Below are 18,462 nucleotides of genomic sequence, written 5' to 3'. Positions count from 1 at the left end.
ACCCCAGCAGCTGGAGACCAGAGGATATGCCAACAGGAGAGATGGGGCAAAGATCCTCCAGTCTGGACAGGAAAGGCATTTGGAAGGCCCCTCACTTCGTTATGTCAGGCGACCAACACTGGCTGAAGCCCAGGGAACTGCAGGCAGCTGAAGTCGTAACAGGCAGCCCCAGGTTGCAGTAAACCCCAGCCTTGCTCATGGCTTTTACTGCAACCTGCTGATGCATGGAAAAACCCGCAAGTAAAACCCCACAACTGCCTCAGCTGCAGTTAGACTCATTCCGCTTTGCCTTTTTTTGTCACCCTGAAACCGTCCAGTGATCTGCTCTTAGCCCCATGGATGCAGGAAACCCTCAAAACAGCTTTGCTCCTAAAAGCAGTCTGGCACCAAAGCCACCAAAGCTGTGGTAGGTGCGAGTTCACCCACCTGCACCCTCCTGTTTGCATTTTCCCCACTCCACGCCACAATTGCTGAGGTACAGGGCTGACACAACAGTGACAGGCTCTTAACACATTTACCTACTGAATCCATGGCAGCTTTTGGAGGGATGCTGGCGGAGCCTTCAGGGTGTTACTAGATCTGAATGTTAGATCTTAGTGAAGTCACAAGCTAAGGTAAAACTTAACTAAAAGAATCTCTGTAGAGGGCCTGATCCAGAAGTTTTTAATGGGATTAATAACCTTCACCTCCACGTCACCTGTTAGAATTTGGCTCTGTGATGAAAAGTCAATGTCTTCAGGCTGCTGTGGATCAAGGGTGTAAATCTGCATCACCCTGCACCAACAGAAGATGCTCTCACACTGCCCTTGGTTTGGGGGCACTGCATGCCCCAGTGTGGGGCAAGGGAGAAGGACATGGAGAGCACTTGGGCAGATGGAGCAACTTTTTCCAGGGTTGCTTTCCTGGTGGCTTTCATTAACACTGTGTTGCCGTTGGCACAGCTGAGGTGGTATGTGTGATGTGCTCCAGGTGGCATTACCTGCGTGTCAGCAGGCAAATCACTCTTTCCGTGGCTTTATGCAAATTGTTAAGGGAAAAACATTTCCCCATGAGGACCATCAAGCATCGCAGCAGGCTGCCCAGAGAAGATGCTCAGTCTCCATCCCTGGAGATTTTCAGGCCCAGAATGGATAAAGCCCTCACTGATCTGGTCTGACGCCAGAGCTGTCCCTGCTTCGAGCAGGAGGTTGGACCAGAGGCCTCCAAATTCCCTTCCAACCTGAATTGTCCCATGAGCCTAGCGTCAGCATTTGCCCAAGTTACACACCTCGGCCACTTCCCCCTGAGCAGCTCTGAGAACAGCACTGCCCTCTGCAAAATGAAGGTAACAAACTGAGACAGATGGATATTTTACATTCAGACTCTTCAAAATAAAAAACAAGCCAATTTTTTGAAAGAATGGAAACATTCATGGGGAAAATGCCCAGTGATAGCTGTTACTGCCCTAGAAAAAAACGTCAGGAGGCAAGTTCATCGGGGCTGGCAGGTCCCCAGAGTGTTCCTGGCTCATGGGCAGTAACACTGAGCATCATGCTTAGCTCTCTCTGCCAACATTGATTTTAACATTTTAATTGCCTGTGGCCACGAGCAGCATTGGCAGCTTTCTCAGGCATCATTTCGCTTGCACAGCAGCAGCTGGGGACAACCTGGGTCAAACCTGAGCAGCCTGGCTCCTGCCCTTCTCAGTAACACAGGAAGGTGGTGGATTCCTGGTGGTATCCCGATGGCCTGGGAGAGGTGACATTCCTGAAGACTGGTTTGCAGCGGGGACATTGCTGTAACACAGCTGGCATCACCCGAGGGGACGTCAAAACCTGCCCAGGCCACGGAGGCTGAGCTGAAGGCCAGCAGCAGATGCATTCGGGTCATGGATGAACGTGTGAAAAGGAGTTACACACTCCGCGGCAGCCAGGGCAAATACCCCACAACCTTCCCATGAAAAATTTAACCAAGGGAAATAATCAACCCCCCAAAAAAACATTATTAACAGAGAACACCGGCGCTGGGCTTCAATAATTGATGCACCAAAAGCCTGTGAAAGAGCCTCCAATGATGCATTATTAAAAACAGCTATTTGTAAGGTGTTGTGAAAACAAATGTAAAACGAGGCAGCGAGAGAGGGCCTGAGCAATCCAATGGTGAAGCATAAACAAACAAAAAAGAAAGCTAGGAAATGCACTGCAGTCTCTCCCACACCCTAACCCAGCCTGGGATCTCACCAGAAAGCCATCTGAGTGTGAGTGAGTGTGGTGAGGGTCCTCAGCAGGGAAACTGTTCTGGCTGGATGTGGCCAAATAGATGCAACCTTCCCACATCCTCTGGGGCTGGGGAGTAGGATCTGGCCTCACATTGACTGTCTAGGGAACCTAGGTGCTATTTTGCTGTCAGCTCATGCCTTTCAGTTTAGCTCCTAAGTGCAGGCGAGCTGAATCCAGGCTTGCGGTCCACCTGCATGGATGCGTTTAGTAGCTAAGCCCCCACATTAGCGCGCACCCTACAGAAAGCCCACTGAGACAGGGTGAAGCTGAGGACAGCTGGAGGACACACACGACGTAGTGATGTGGTGAGTCAGAAAACTTTGGGGTGCTGCTGGGATGCTTCAGTTGAAGGATATCTCTGTAAAAATGCAGATCCATTTACGTCAAAACTGTTTGTGGGAAAGAGTTGGTTTTGACAAGCATCTTCTTTGCAAGCTGTTCTGAAAGAAAGTTTTGAAGTCATCTTTCTGGCATTCTCAGGTTAAAACACTTTTATTTTTAAGCCCAAACCAAGTTTTCAGCTCTAATACAGTCTTCATCAGGCAACTGACGTCACGTGAAGCCAGTTACAAAGACCCCGTTCAGAGAACTTCCTTACCGCAGACCAACTAATGAGGATAAAGGCACAGAGGGATATTTTGTGTTGACAAAATAAGCACTTTCTTCCTTGAAAGTTGGCTGCATCATTTATTTAAGCATAGTCAATATTTAATGGAGTGCTAACATGCACATTAAATGTACTGCGAGGCCTCTTGGCCTGATGTCCTGAGTTTCGTGGCAGCAAGAACAGCTCCAGAATAACGTGTGGCAGCAGCTAGAGCAAGCCTGCTCTGCTGCGCTGGGATGTCGCCGAGGACCATCGTGAAACACTCTATCACAAAGGCAGACACTTCGGGCTCCAACACAGGGGTGACAGAATCTTATCAAGTGCTGAAGGTGCCAGCTGAAGGGTTTTTCTACCAAAAAACTGGCCTGGCTTGAAAATGCTTTGTGTTAAGTGGGCAGGGGCAGGAGAAATTATTTTCAATCCCTTGTGCTGCCTGCGATGTTAGCAGTTGAGGACTGTTAGGTAAAAGCACCCTGCCTCTGTTCACCTTGGGCTGATTTCACGTGCCACAGCTCTGCACCTCCTGACACCCTCCTGCCCACCCCACACCATGTCTCCTGCAGCTGCTAGTTTCCACGGGGCTGAGGCTCTGCCCAAGGAGCTGTTTTCTTCTCTGGTTGTTTCCTGCCATGCCACAGCTGATGCACACACACCTGCCCCATGATAATGCTTTTTTTTTTTTTTTTTTTGCCTTTTTTTTTTTTTTTTTGGCTCGGAGGGGAAGCAGAGCATTCAGCCTTACAGCTGCATGCAGGGATGCTCACACTCATGGGAGTCCAGCAGGGCTGCAGACCCTGTGTCTCCCTCTCCTTGCTGCTAAATGCAGAAGCCAGGAACTGCTGAGAGGAGTCCATTTGCAGGGCACACGCAAGAGGGAATTTCAGGGAGCTTGCCTCACTTATTTTACTGTAAATATGGAGACACATGCCATCCACAGCCATCTCTGCTGCTCCTTATATAAACCCAGGAATGGGGCCTGATGTTAACACTCAGCCGGCAGGTTTGGAAAACATTTGGCCCTTAAGCTGTGTTTTGGAGACCTGGATGGGGGACACTTCTCCTTTGAAGCATCGCAGCATCACACCCTTTATCAACCTCTTACCAAGGAGCCAGCGTCTGGCCGCCTGGGAAGCTGTTTTGATGTTGCGCTTCTGCCAGCAGCTGGGGGGGCTCCAAGGGGTCTCCTCCACCCCAAAGGGCTGAGCACCAGCATGTGAAAGCTTCTGGGCAGATGGGGAGGTGGTAACGGATGGATGTGCCCCAGTCCCCAGCCACCAGCACCATCACAGCTGCTCACGGTGGAAATTCCTCTCTCCTCTCATGGCTCAGATCAATGGATGGGTCGAGGTCTGTTGACTTCCACCGCAGCCATCCCACCAGTGACACCTAAATATTTTCCTCCTTCAGGAGACAAAGGGAAGGAGGGCGGCCTGGCTCTTGTCAAGTGTGGAGCTGACAGCTTTACAACCTCACTGGGGAGAGGAGCTGAAAGAAAGAGCGTTAGATTTAATCTGTGCTGACAGGGGTGGGTGATGGGTATTTTTATAGGGGAGGAAATGTATCGAACAGGGGAAATTAGACTAGAAGATGATAAGGATCTGGGCTTGACACAGCCAATTAATAGTTGTTTACAAATGATAAAAGCTGATAGATCAAAGCAAATACACTCCTTCTTCCTCCGTTTCTCTAAATTCTTTGGGAGCGTGGCGCTTGGCAGTGGCTGTCCTGTCCCCGTGCTCGGGGCCCTCTCGAGGTCGTGGCTGACCCAAAGCAGCCAGGGGGTGCCTGGGCACAACAACTGGGAGCCAGCAGGGAACCCCCTGAACAGGTTCAGGTGCAGTGTTTGGCGTGAGGTGGGGGAACATATCTTCTTTCAATATTCAGGGAACACATCTCTGCCTTGCATGTTTCCCTGAACTTAAAAAGTCAAAGGAAAAAACATACAAGGTGTCTGGCACAGAGGGAGGGATCCTGGTGTCCACCAGCTCCTCCTGTGGGGACCCTCTGGTGTCCCATGGCTGCTCCAGAAGGGATCTGGGTCTTCAGTATGTCCCCTGTAACATCTGCTGGAGGATGGCTGGCAGGCAAGAAGTGCTGTAATATTGAGGGCAGTGCCATGCCGGTCCTCAGGAAACCCACACCTATATGGCACCAACAGAAAGTTCAGCCACATTTTGGGATCTCTGCTCTGACTGAGAGTGGGTCTGATAGTTAATGGCAGCTTGGGCAATGAGAAGGACTGAACTCCTTTTGTCACTGAGAGCACATTACTGGTAAACGTCTGGCTATTAATCCTTTGTGGTCCTTTTGCTGATTTGCTCCTTGACTTTCTTGAAGGGAATGTACCAGGTCTCCCAGAGACAAAATCTGGGTGCAGTTCCCAGGATTTAGTCCCAGAGTGCATCCCGCAGACCGCACTGATGGGGCAATTCCCATCTCCGCTCCCTCCACCCTGTGCGGCCATCCCACCCTGCCCAGCTGTGCCGTGCTCCCACACCACCAGTCAGGCCGTGCTCCGGGATGGACAAACCACATCCCCATGGAAAGGGTAATTTCTTTTCAGAGCCTCCAGATGCCACCACATCAGGTCTGGACGGTTACAGGTGCACCCTGGTGTACGGGGGTAACTGCCTGCAATCGCTGCCTGCCCAGGGTGGGTAGGCCGCACCTGGAAACTAGCTGTGGGGTTCAGCAGCCAACCCCTTGCACGTGGGGGGAAACACCATTGTGATAAAAAGAGGAGTCGTTTGGCAGAGCATAGCATGTGAGGTGGAAAATCAGTGTGAGTTGCAGCCTACAGGGTGTTTAACACAAGCATTACAAGAGACAGTGGTTCCTGGGCTATGGCAGCCGTACAAGCCCAGGGGCTCTGAAGGCCCAGCTCATGCAGCAGCAGCCCTCCAGCCCCAGGAGGTGAAGCCAGGCTCTGCGTCGGCTTTTTAGCTGGCAGAGCTGGGCCAGCAGTGGCCGTGCTGCCTGGTGGGCACATGAGCCCTGATTTAAAGACAGCTTGGCAAGAGCCTCATCAAAGCACCTCGGTCCTTGGAAAGAACAAACACAAGCTCAGGCATTCCCTCATGTGCAAAATGGGCACAGGAAGGGAAGAAACCCTAAACCCACACAGACTGAAAGAGGTTCTCCAACATGAACCTCTGTGATCCTACCCTCCCCTCATGGATGCTCTATCAGCCTCTCCCACTGCGGATGCTCAGGGACCAACACACATTAAAGCAGTTTCCATCAGCCCTGATTCCTCTGCTCCACATGTTCTGGAGGCTGGGGAAGCTTCACATTGGCCTGGTTCCATTTCATTAGGGCAGAACAACATGGGCTGTGATGTGGGGCTGGAGACCTGGCCTCCCTGCACAGCCCATGGAAATACTGGGACTTCGGAAAGGTGCTGCTACACAGAAGGATGTGGCATTGACATCAGCCAAGCTTCCCAGCCCTTCCAGAAGGGCTGCTAGCCTTATCCTCCTTGTAACACAGTAGTACCTTACTGAGAAACCTGTATTTTCAGGTTTGTTGACCTAAATGAAAGCAGCTAAATCCATATTTAGGACCAAACGCAGTGGGCTCTGCTCAGAAAGGGCTGAGCACACACAGCTCCCAAGGACTTCAGAAAAAAAAAAAAAAAAAAAAAAAAAAAAAAACTGGGTCAGATCCTGAAGTGATTCATAGAGCAGACCCAGTTTTATCAATCCCAGTATGACACAGATACCAAATTCCACCTTCTAGCATCAATCTGACAAGTACCGAGATTGCTGGAGGTCAGGAAAGATGGGCACTGCTTATTTAACCCTAAAATGTATTTCATTTGGTGGTGTTCTTAGATGTGACTAATGAGTCATTCAAAAGTACAGCTCCTGAGCTGTCTTAAGTAGTGATATCTCAGCTATTCCTGCATTGCTGCCCATGGCACTTACATGAGAGGCCTTAACACAGTATCTTCCTACATTGCTTTAATTTGCTATTAAAACAATTACAGGCTTTTGAGTTTGGGCTTCCTTCCAGCTACTGTAAATCTCCCTTGCAAGGCGGGCAGTGTGGCAGCACCAGTGAGCACAGCACCCATTAATTATGCTGACTCCAATATAAACATTGCCAAGGTCTTATCATGGAAAAATTCTCCATAACCAAGGGCAGCTGCCTTAGTCCTGCTGGCTCTGTGAGTGGACGGATGGATGTACCAACCTGGAACGGGCACTGCACAGATGCAGTATGTTTACACCCTGTATACTCTCTACAGATGGTGCTTTCCCAGCCACTTCCAAGGGGCTGGTCCAGCAGAGCCCTGAAATACTGGATTCATTTGAAGTAGCTGGAGGGATGACTGGGATAACACCCTTCATAAAAACTGGCTTGGATGTTAAGGCAGAAGACACTGTGATGCACCATTGCACAGCTACCTCCTGGGCACTGAGAGTAATAAGGGAAGGGAGGAGGGATCCAGGTCGTGTTAGGGCACCATCCTGCCAGGGTCATGCACTCAGCTCTGACACAGCAAAATTCCTTATCATGTGCCTACATGGGCACATGGGTTGTGACCTCTGTCACCTTGCACCGAGACAAGGCAACCCAGCTTGCCCATCTCTGCCACCCATAAAGTCCCTGGGGAGGTGCATGTCCTTCTCCACTGCTGCCAAGGCAGCCCCAACAACTGGAATGCATTAACCGAGACATGCAGCGTGGAAAAAGCACAGTGCAAACCAATAACCCAGGCTTACCAATCGAAAAGAGCTGGTCTGATTTACCTTGCTTCCAAGAGCTAAATTGCATGGAAGCTATATTTCCCATATGCTCAGGTCATATTTTCAAAGGTGCTTAGTGACTTAACAGCTTATATCTTATAGACTTACACTGAGATTTGTGCTTCGGCGCCCAGATCTAACAAAGTACATGTGTGTAATATCAATTTGAGCTCCTGTCTCCCAGCTAGGACTCTAAGCATACGTTTGGATCTGGGCCTAAGGACCTAAGTGATTTTAGAAAATAAGTATTTGGCACCTAAGTCACCTAGATGCTACATTTATATTTAGCTTTGACCAAATCTGTGGCCTGCCCCCAGTTTCTCCTCCAAGTGAGAATCCTCAGCAGCATCAACATTTATTTTTAAAATCCATTTCTTGGACAAGGCACAAACCCAGAATCCCAAACATTATAAATATTAAAGTTCCTATAGCACTTTCTGTGGAGGAGAGGTGTTAGCCCCAGGACGCTGGTTGGGTTCCAACTCAAGCAATTGCATTCAGCTTCTAACACTTCAAATTCCCTCTCCAGTTTCTGTTTCATTGTGCTGAATTTCTCTTTGCTTTGACTAAGCACTGTTATTTTATTCATTTTCTTCTATTCATTGTCAAAACTTTCCCAGCTCCACCAGTGGCAGCAATGGCAGGATTTGCATTGTCTTCCTCCCAGAAAATTAATATTTTACCCCCCCAAAATATAGTATTTTCCTCTTAACATGATTCTTTGATCTGCTAAGTTTTACTTTTTCTTTTGCACTGGAGATGAGATTAAAATATAATGCAAAAAGAAGGAAAACAACCAAAAAAAAAAAAAAAGTTCAGAAGATATCTTCAGAAAAAGAAGTTTGCCACTTGTGGCCTGCTCACCCAAAAGGATGTTGAATTTTTCAGATTCTGAGATTCTGCTAAGAGCTGTCTACAAAGGCAGTGTAAGATTTCTCATTTAAGTCTTACCCAATAAAATAATAAAAATAATTGAGAATTTTGGGTAGACTTGAAGTATTTTTGTAGACAGCACTGAATCTTTAAAAAGAGACATTTCACATCAGAATGATCAGCTGCTTTCGAAACACTTGACAAAATCAAATATTGATTTTCAACTTGTTGTCCGAGTGAAATCACCACGAGCTCACATCCGTGTTGCAAACAGGGCTGGCAGACTGCAGAGCCCGGCCTTTGGCACGGACATTGCCCAGGGCTGGGGGCTGTTGGCAGGGAGCAGGGGATGGGGTGCGGGCAGGGCTTCTTCCATTGCCTCTGAGCAGGGCTTCTTCCATTGCACTGGCTAAAACCTGCTGTCAGCAATGGGGATTTAGCTAGCCTAAAGGAAAAGAGGGATGGCGAGCTCATAAGTCAGTGGGCATTGCTTCTCAATTAAATAAATCCGAAGTGAATCACGAGTTGCAGGACTCTGGTGTACGTATGGCATAGGATCTAACTTGGGGCTTGGGCAAGGCGGTCCGGAGTGAAATGGGGAAACCAGCAGCCTCCCAGGAGGAGCACACACTGAATGTCCTCTAAAGGGCTTTGTTAAATCTCCTTACAAAAGAGGTGAATGCATGACACACAGTGATCCCTCCCTGCCTCCTTTGAAGAGCAATGACATTCCTGGGATGCTTGAGAGTTGATGGTGTTGAAGGCTTTGAAGTGGAGTACTTGAGCAGTCTATTTTGACTTCCCTTGGGTGACTCATGCTCAGCTCCGTATCTAAGATGGCTTTTCAGCTTCCTTTGACTGCCTTCCAAAAGTTACATGTTTGCTCAGCCTGACCATGGACTGTAACTTTTCTGTTCACCATTCATCTTTCCTCCTGAGGGTGGATGAACAGCTTTCTAACTCCAAAGGGGTTCAATGGTTCAGACAGTGTTTTTCAAGAATAGCGATGTCTAAAGGCATTTTTCTATCAATGGGACAAATCTTAACCCTTTGACAAGCCCATGCAGCTCCCAGGAAGCTGACTTGGAAAGCGTCAATGCAAGGCACTTAGCTGTGAAGCTGGAGATGATCACATGGCAACCTGCATTTATACAAAACTCAGCAGCACAAGGGAGGTCTCATGCTTTTGTTGTGACATATCATAAGGATATAATAATGCAGTAGAAATAACTCCACACAGTACAGCTGAGAAGTGATTGTGGGAGTGATTCTAGACCAGTATAATGCTTCTTTCACCCAAACACCTGCAAAATACTTGCAAATGTACTATTTTTAGGTACGCTATTGTTTGTACATATTCCCATGTGGCTCTGCTGTTGGGCAGTGTCCATACACTGTGTCCCATCCTCAATGGAGCAGAATCCCAGCTTTTTCCCAGAGGAAAGGTCCCAGATTGAGTTTGCAAGAGCTGAATCAAGCAGAAACATGCAGACATTCACAGGGACCTAGATGTTTCCTGCTGTCATCCACACACAACCATTTCCCTAAGACAAGACAGTTAAAAAATACTTATGAACACCTCTGTTGCCAAATCTGCTGAGCTGTGACAGCAGTCGCTGCAATATCTAACAGCTATCCTCGGTGACATCTTAAGTGTCAGCTTTAAATTTTTAATCAATTGAGAACTTTGCACAAGATTTTAATTTAAATTTCACTGCTAGATGACAAATCCTATGGGCTACAACAGCCTGAGTGCCTGACATTTGACCTAGGAATTAGCAGTTTCCCATGTTTTTTGACCTTCAGGGCTTCAGCTGATTACAGGCACTTGCTTTGGGGAACAGTCAAGTCATCCCATCGTTTTTGGGAGTGTGCTTCCCACAGAGACGCACACAAGACAGTGCCCAACCCACAACATTTTGTTATGCCACGTGGCCTCTCTGTTGGAAGTGGCTTCGCTTCCACAGGGAGGGATGCTACAAGGGTCAACGGTAACATGAGGAATTTCAAGGTGACTCTAGGTTCATTAAGGAACTCTTTTTCTCAGGAAGAATTACCTGGCAGGCTGTCAAGCACTTTTCCACCCTCTGGAGCAAGAAGACATAAATAGTTTTGGGAGATAACATGACCTGCACCCGTCACTCAAACAAGGTGAAGGTATTTATACAAGTCGTAGCAGAGTACAGAAACAAACGTCGCGTCTGGCTGCAGGTTCCCACTTCCCACAGCTAGAGCTTATCCTCAGTGACCAAGTGAAAAGAATGGTCCCTTTAACATACACATACAGTCAATCAGAGCATGATACATGGTTTATCATTGTGTGACAGCTCCAGACCCACATCTTGAGGGTCTGAGGTGCCCAAGCCCATTGCCACCTCAGCAGAGGTACGTCTGTACCTTATGTCAGGCAGGGATGTCCCAGCATCCTGGTTCTGGGCACCTTCCGGATCAGCTGGAGGCCAAGGTGCTGCACTCCATCCCTGGACCTCCTTTGTTTTCCCACTAGCAAGAGGATCCCATCCCTTTAACAGCCTGGTGGGATAAGGGCCACAGACCTCGGGCACCACGGTTCTAGGCCCGCAAGCCAAGGGGAGCACAGAGGGGGCTCAGCAAGGACGGAGGGCTGGCTGCTTTGGCCAGTGATGGGAAAGGCTCTTATGGCTGCATTTGCAGCTGCTGAACACCCATTCACACCAGGAAGCTAATGCATTAAATAGATGACTGCTGATGTACTTCTATTATCCTGCAAAACTAGGTGAAAATGAAACCATGGAAATCACCCCATCTGATCGCCGCCTTCAGACAACCGCTCTCCCCTCTCCTTCCCTTCTACCACCACATTAAGTTTTACTTCCCAGGTGTATCTCCATGTCTTCTGTCTGCCCTCAGACACCCCTGTGCATGAAAACAGCCTGAATCTCAGGGCTGGTCGCTACCCAGGTCACCTCCACGTCCATGGATGAAGCACAGAAGACCCCGCATGGTTACTCTGAACTTCTACCACACCATACAGCCACCGCAGCCACTGCCTGGGAGAACCAGGCCCCTTTGTACCCTAGAGTGACCTTTCCGTGGGGGTTAATTACTGGCACTGAACAGGGGGAATGCCTGCGAGTGGGGTGTATATGTGTGCATGAGTGCACGTGCTGTTTCCATAGGCTCCTCTCCAGTCTGTCTGCTACATGATCCTATAAACAGAACAAAATGAAGACTTCTCAGGACATCCTCTTCACCCATATGTCAGTAAGATGTTTGTTCACTCCCCTGATTTGTGCCAAAACCAAAAAATGGTTTTGTCTTTCCTCTAAGTGTAGGTGACTTTTCCATACAGACCTCAGCACCAGGAAGCTTTTTCACTGGGAGCTTGATCTCAGCTATAGCAGGTCTCATGGACTGCCCAGAGATGGGAGAGTGCTTCATTTCCAAAGATCAGACAAGGATTTTTCCTCTACATCCTTCTTCTTCTCAAATCCTTTCTGTTACATTCTGGTCATCCCCAAAAAACAACAGCAGGGGCAACACTCCAGAACTGAGAACACTTCCCATGGCTAACTGTTCAGATCCTACCTTGTCTAAAAGATGACAACCATTAAACCATGACAGCTAGGAGTGCTTAGACATCCAGGCTGGGTGGTTCACCTCCATCTTAGCTTAGACACTGTAGGAGGACATGGATATTGGGGAAGGGTTGAAAGGTAGACCACCCGTTTACTTGCATATATTGTATATGTGTACAACTGGGTGTCAAAAATCAGATACTAGTTGCCTACCATCTGTTACAAGGGTCTCTGTGTATCCCTCTGTGTAACCTGTAGGCAGTGTCAGTTGGCTCTGAACAACTTCCCTTTTATATCAGTTAGATCCCACTGCTTCCTCTCACATCGTATGCTTTGCTTAACCACCCGCACTGGCCTGTCTGCTGGGACGTGTACGCCTTTACGTCGGGGTAAACACGCATAGGTCACCACCCAGGGTCATCTCCTCTCTGCTGATGTGATGAGCAAGGAGAAATACTGAGGGGATCTTGGCCAGCTTCACCCTCAAAGACAATTCCTTATCTCCTGGAGAGAGCAGCGGGCTGTCCTCCAGGCTCACAAACACCTATTTTGAGCACTGCTACAACTAATGGCCACACTACAGCCTGGAGAGCTCTGAAAAGGGTCATTCTGTAACGTGCTGTGAGCTGAATTAAGGCTTTACTTCCTGGCTGAGGTTTGGAGCCACATGGCGGTGACTTGAAAGACAGACTATTATCTCTGTATGAACACACACTCTCCACTCCTTCCACAAAACAGATCCCGTAATCTCAAACTCCACACGTGATGCCCACCTTGGCCTTGTCCCCTCCTCTCTCTCTCAGCCCTCCTGATATCTCACTCACCCACCAGAGCGAGCAAGGCTTAGCAGAGAGAACATGCACCCCACAAACAAAAGTCAAGGGAAGGCCGGATGGAGCCTGAATGGCATTCCCACATTTCCATATTTCCAGATTTTGGGCTCTGTGTAGGGAACGTGAACCGTCCTCCATGTCCTGGTCCTGTCTGTGTCCCTTTCACGCTGGTGAGATTTGTTGCAGGATAATTTTAAACGACCATCTCCCCGCAACAAAGCCGCCCCCTTTAGATGTGGGCAGATGATATAGAAAATGGGTGGTTCAGGCCGATTTCATGAGGCCTAATAAATCTTCAGTAAATTAAAACTCATCCCCCTTTCCTCCCCTCCCTGGGTCTTTGTCTTGCTAATACACATTAATCCCTGCCTGGCTACACACTTTGAGGCATTTCGGAGGTGAGGTCTGTACAAAGCTGCAGATGTGGGAGCTTTAAAGGACCTTTGGCCCTGGTGTTACCCATTAACATCAGCCATGCCAACACAAGAATCTCACCATGGTTCTCCCCCTCAAAAGGGCTCCCAAGGAACAACTTCGCCTTTGGGGGGGTGGTGATGGGGGAGCGGGGAGAAGAAATAAAAGAACAGAAGGAATGAGCGAGGGAGAATGAGAGGGAGACCTTCCCAACGAGGTATTCCCTGTAAAGCTAATTTTGCCCCTAAATTACTGTCTGAACCTGGTTGCTAGTTAGAGATTGCTTAGGAAATCAGTGCACCTCTTTCAAGGCAGGGGATGCTGGCACTCACAGAAGCGTTTGCTGATATATGATTCATTTCTCTCATCTCCACTGACCGTCTCCACCCTGACCTTCCTTGTTTCAGACCTGAAATAAAGACCCCTAAAGCAGACTCATATTGAAAGAGCCACTTTTGTCCCATATTCAAGTTTACATTTTTTTATTTTTTTTTTTCCTGTTCAGATGTCCTCTATGCTTTCCAGTCCTTTGTAGAAATCAAAATCAAACTGCCACCCGGGCTGGAAACATAGTGACAGGCTAAAAATGTGTCTGTGAATGTAGTAGCCTTTCTGGAGTAACCCCTTTCACCCCAATGTCTTGCATTATCCATTTACTTGGTTGGCGCCCTACGTTATCCTTTTACTTGCTAGTGCCCTATGTACTTGCATCCCCTAACCAATACAAGGAGAAACACAACCAGGAAAGCCATGCAATTAATGAAGCCATACAATTAACAAAGCCCACTGGAAACACTCAGGTTCCAGTGGGCACCAATTTAAATAAAAGCTTCAAGGATGTGAACAATTCTCTTCTCTTTTCAGTGCACTCACCGGCATGCTTTCAGGTCTGATTTGAACAAGAAGTAACAACTCCTCTCCTGAGAGGCTTCACCTTCCATCGCTTCAAGCACTTTGGCTAAAATGTAAAGAGAAACTTTGTGGCCCTGTGTAGGTGCTTTAGAAGTTGTAAGGTGTGATGAATGAGCTCTAAAAAACACAGATCAAGAGGAAGATAGCGGGGATGAAAGGACAGACAGTTAGATCAGACTAGACATCCTGGGATGAAAGGAAAGGTGAATGGATAGCCAGATTAGACAGTTACGGTAAGTGGAAGGCAGGAAATCCAAGCTTGTAGGCGTTTATCCTAAACTCCAGATCTGCACCTGTAGAGGCTGCTGCCTTGCTTCATTTTTATTCAGTCCTTTCATAAGCAAGCTTCCCAGTGTGATCAGGCAGTGCCCCTGGCATTGGGAGCATGAAAGAGGAATGAAACAAACTGACCAGCCAACATCATTTATATATATGTGTATATATACACACATATATGTATTTAATCTCCAAGGAAAGCTTAGATCTCCATCCCTTTTATTAAAAACGTGGGGCAAAGGCACGGGTCAATCCTCATTTTATCAGGATGATTTTGTCCATCCCAGTGAGAAGGGACCGTGCACTTTGAACAAGCCACGGTGGGCTCTGGAGGATTACGGACAAGGTTTTTCTCTCCAGCTTGGAGCTTGTTAACTCTCCATTGTTGCTGGAGGCTAAGGCTGAGAGTTTTCCTTGTCCAATCAGATAAACATAAATGCCTCTCACTCTACCAGCGAGTTAGCATGAAACTGTGCAGTGTCACACTAAATAATGGTAGTGAGAGGAGAGTGTGTTCTACATTAATTCGCCAAATCAAATCCCAGCAACATCCAAAACAGTTCAGATATTTATCTGGGGCTGCTTGTCTATCCCAAAAGCACAATGAGACTTGTCATGTTTCTATGCTTTCCTGGTGAGACTATTTTACAACAAAGCAATTATCCCTTGGGGATCATATAACTATTTACATATTCATTTCCTGGTGTCATACCCATCATTTCCTATCATATCACAGGAAGGCAGCTGCCGTCCTCTCACACCGTGCAGTCCTCAGCAATTCAGGCTGATAAGCAGCGTGGAGCTTAGAAATCAGCCGGAGAGGCACACTGGGGTATTGTGCTACCTTCCTTTACATGGCAAACCTTTAGAGAAGTGGAGAAGTGCATCCATCATCAGTGATGTAAAGTCTGTCCGGCTCACTTTGGGGGAATTTCACACTGACAGCTTCAGCCTTCTCATGTCACTTCATACATTAGCTTTCTATGCTAAACCTTGACCAAAAGCTAGTTTTGCTTCCTGCCTGGGAGGAACACACATGAAAATTAATAGAACTGCAATTTATTTTTACATGTCAAGATCTTTGTAAAAGTTTTTTTCATCACTAGTTAAACCATTGTGAAATATGTAATGTGTTCCATTTTTGCCAGTAGTTGGGTTGCATGTCATCCCCCTTTGTCTCCATCTACACAGGATTCCTGCATTTATTTCTAGGGTACCGATTACTTTTATTCCAAAATCAGTTCAAAGCCCAAAGTTGCACAACACCTCCACTAAGGCATAACAAAAAGGCATAATGTACAGCAACACCACCTTCCTTTGAAGCTTAATCATTTAAGCCTTGATCAATTGAGGCCCAACTGCTTTGGACTCCTGCACAGTCAAAAAAAAAAATAAAATAAATAAAATAAATAAAGACCCTCCTGAGGTGTGAACACCTCCTGGAGATGCCTCTGCTTGTCACCAGCAGTAAAGGTGCTGGAAAACAGTATGATTCTCATCAACTGAAGTGCTCATCATCAGTACTTCAGTTACGTGCCAAGTTTAGGTGAAGAAAACCACCTTTCAGAAGTCTGTAATCAGCGCCATGGTTACCACATGACAGTAAGCAAACATACCTCAGCACTTGGCTCCTCACACTGCACCCCGTATAGGGAAAATAGCCTGGCTGCCAATTGATTGTGGTTTTCACTCCAATAAATCAAACCAGGAAAGGATGATCTGAATGACATTTTAAACACATACATAAAAGCTCAGGCAGTAAATAAACCCAAGGAGGACAAAAACACATTTCGCTGCAAATACTGTAAGCCTCAAAGTGGCTACAGAGCAGTAACTCTCCTTTCACAAAGGACCTTCCATCTGAGACCCTCGATGTACTTTGAAAACAAATGCACTCCATCTTCCAGCATCTACCTGGCCTGACTGGCAGAGGTTTTCAGGCCTTTCGGCCTCCTCCTGCTGAAACCTCCTCCTTCGTTTGGAGCAGGATGCAGTCTCTTGGCACAGAAATGCACCGAGCTCTTTGAAATGCTTGGCAAGGTCCTTCGCTGCGAGGGGCATGCTCAAGCCTGCTCCGCTTGAAGGGAAGCACAAAACTATTATTGACTTCAAAGGCAACGGGACTCAGCCTCAGGGTGGAAATTAGCTTCAACATTAATTGAATTAAGAGAGGGGGATTCCCTTCGAAGAACTGCCATTTCCTGGGCCATGGGATGAGATTTGTATTGAACACAATTATAACTGGACTAAAACAATGGAAAACAGGTGCTGTACTCAGTGGCTGGGCACCCTGCGTGGCCTAGATTCAGCCGAGGGGAACGACTGTGTATAGGAACTCAAGATGGAGTTTAATTTCCTGAACACAGCCCTGCTGAAGGACAAAGGAAGGGCAGAGGCTCCTGAGAAGCACCACGGAGCCTGGAGCAGGGAACAGAGGCAGAACCTCAGATCCCAATAGACAAAAGGCACCTGTGGATGCTTCTGAACCTCTGTCACCTAAAGAAAAGGTGAAAAGGGAAAACAAATACATGGATTAAGAATGGTCTGCCGAGGCAGCTGGGAAACTGCATCTCAGCATTCAGCTACTGCCTTCAGCCCCCAGGACTGGAAATACCACAAGACTCAAGGCCTGAAATGTCCTACATGATGTGTCCCAGTGTCCCAGCCTTGTCTCCACATGTTTGCTACCTCCAGTAGTCTTGGGGAAGGTTTTCATTAGGATATGTTCTCTATTGAACTTATTTCTCCAGGATTATGAAGTCCCTGATATTTCTGAGACCTCTCTGCAATTTTGGATATGGTCTCCAAATCTTTGTCCCTTTTCTCTCGTTAGCACTTGTGCACTGAAACGTCTTCTCCCAACCCTGATAAAGCAGGAAATCAGATTTACTTCCATCTCTGAAGCCCAGTCCAAGGACTATTAGGGGAAAAAAAAAAAAAAAAAAAAAAAGTAATAGAATCAACAAACTGGATTCCTCTCCATGCCATGTGACACACGCACAATCCCCATCTCCCTCTGGTCTTCAGAAGGGTGCAATTCCTACAAGAACAGCCATCTCCAAACACATCAGGAGGCCCTCTTTTCAGCTCCCGAGCAAAACTGGACAGCATTTACAATGAACAATCATCCTGCATGAGCACAATTTTGCCATTTGCTTCCTCCGGCAGCACATCGGGCTCTCACAGAGTCAAAACCAATCTGCTGAAAGCATCACTCTTCTCTGTCTGACTGAAACCTACTTTATTTTCTCTCCTCCCAGAGGAGAATCATCTGAGTCAGTGATTTGTGGCTCAGGGCAATGCGCAGAGCTGCCTTTCCCAGGAATTGCTGTAGTCCAGGAGGTGAAGGTGTCAACAGCAGATAAAGAGGAATTCACCCACCAGACAGCTTGCATATCTGACCTCAGCTTAGGTTACTTGCTAAGCAAAGACCAGCAAGATGCCTCAGAGCAGCCAACCTGCTGGAAAAAGGTAAAGTTTAATGAGATAAAGTGTGTTCAGAGCTAGGAGGTCAGAAAGGGTAGTGTGGCTGGGAAAGCTTCTATGGACCTCAGGACTACTTGCTCTGGTGTGGAAAAGCCAACCCAAGTGAACAACAAATCAGTCCACTGATGTTCAGGCACCGATTTCTGATGTTGGTCTACTCTGATTTTTCAAGAGGTGGGGCCAAGACTTGATTCCCCAGAGCTGGAGATGGCATTTTGGTCAGGTCCCCGGCGGTATTCATCACTGGACTGAGAACTGCCCTGGCCTGCAGTGCCACCTGGTATTTATCCTCCAGGCTGGGGGCTGGCAGTGCCACAAGTCCACCCTTACCCCATTTTCCTGTGGTTTTATCTGGATCTTTCTTACTGCTGCCTTGCCCCTTACAGTAACTCATGGGCACAGCACTGAGAAAACATTCCTTTGAATTCCGCATGGCAAAATGCTCTTTTCATCAGCAGGTGTCACGTAGCTCTGCCACGAAGAACAAGGTCCTTA

The 18,462-nt window shown here is 47.5% G+C and overlaps 1 long non-coding RNA gene across 2 annotated transcripts in view; it reads right to left on the bottom strand.

The window, feature by feature from the left end:
* LOC118175951 overlaps positions 1-18,462 on the bottom strand; it is a 128,557-nt gene that overhangs the window by 23,135 nt on the left and 86,960 nt on the right. The window contains exon 3 of one of the 2 annotated variants that reach the window (XR_004755210.1): positions 3,572-4,350. The exons of the other annotated variant lie outside the window; for it this stretch is intronic. This is a non-coding gene — a long non-coding RNA (uncharacterized LOC118175951). Of the gene's footprint in view, positions 1-3,571; positions 4,351-18,462 lie in introns of those variants that run through there. 2 annotated transcript variants of the gene reach the window in all.

Source organism: Oxyura jamaicensis, chromosome 18 (genome assembly GCF_011077185.1).
Source record: "Oxyura jamaicensis isolate SHBP4307 breed ruddy duck chromosome 18, BPBGC_Ojam_1.0, whole genome shotgun sequence".
NCBI lineage: Eukaryota > Metazoa > Chordata > Aves > Anseriformes > Anatidae > Oxyura > Oxyura jamaicensis.
The sequence above is the reverse complement of the archived record's forward strand: the minus strand, read 5'-3'. Positions and strand labels throughout refer to the sequence as shown.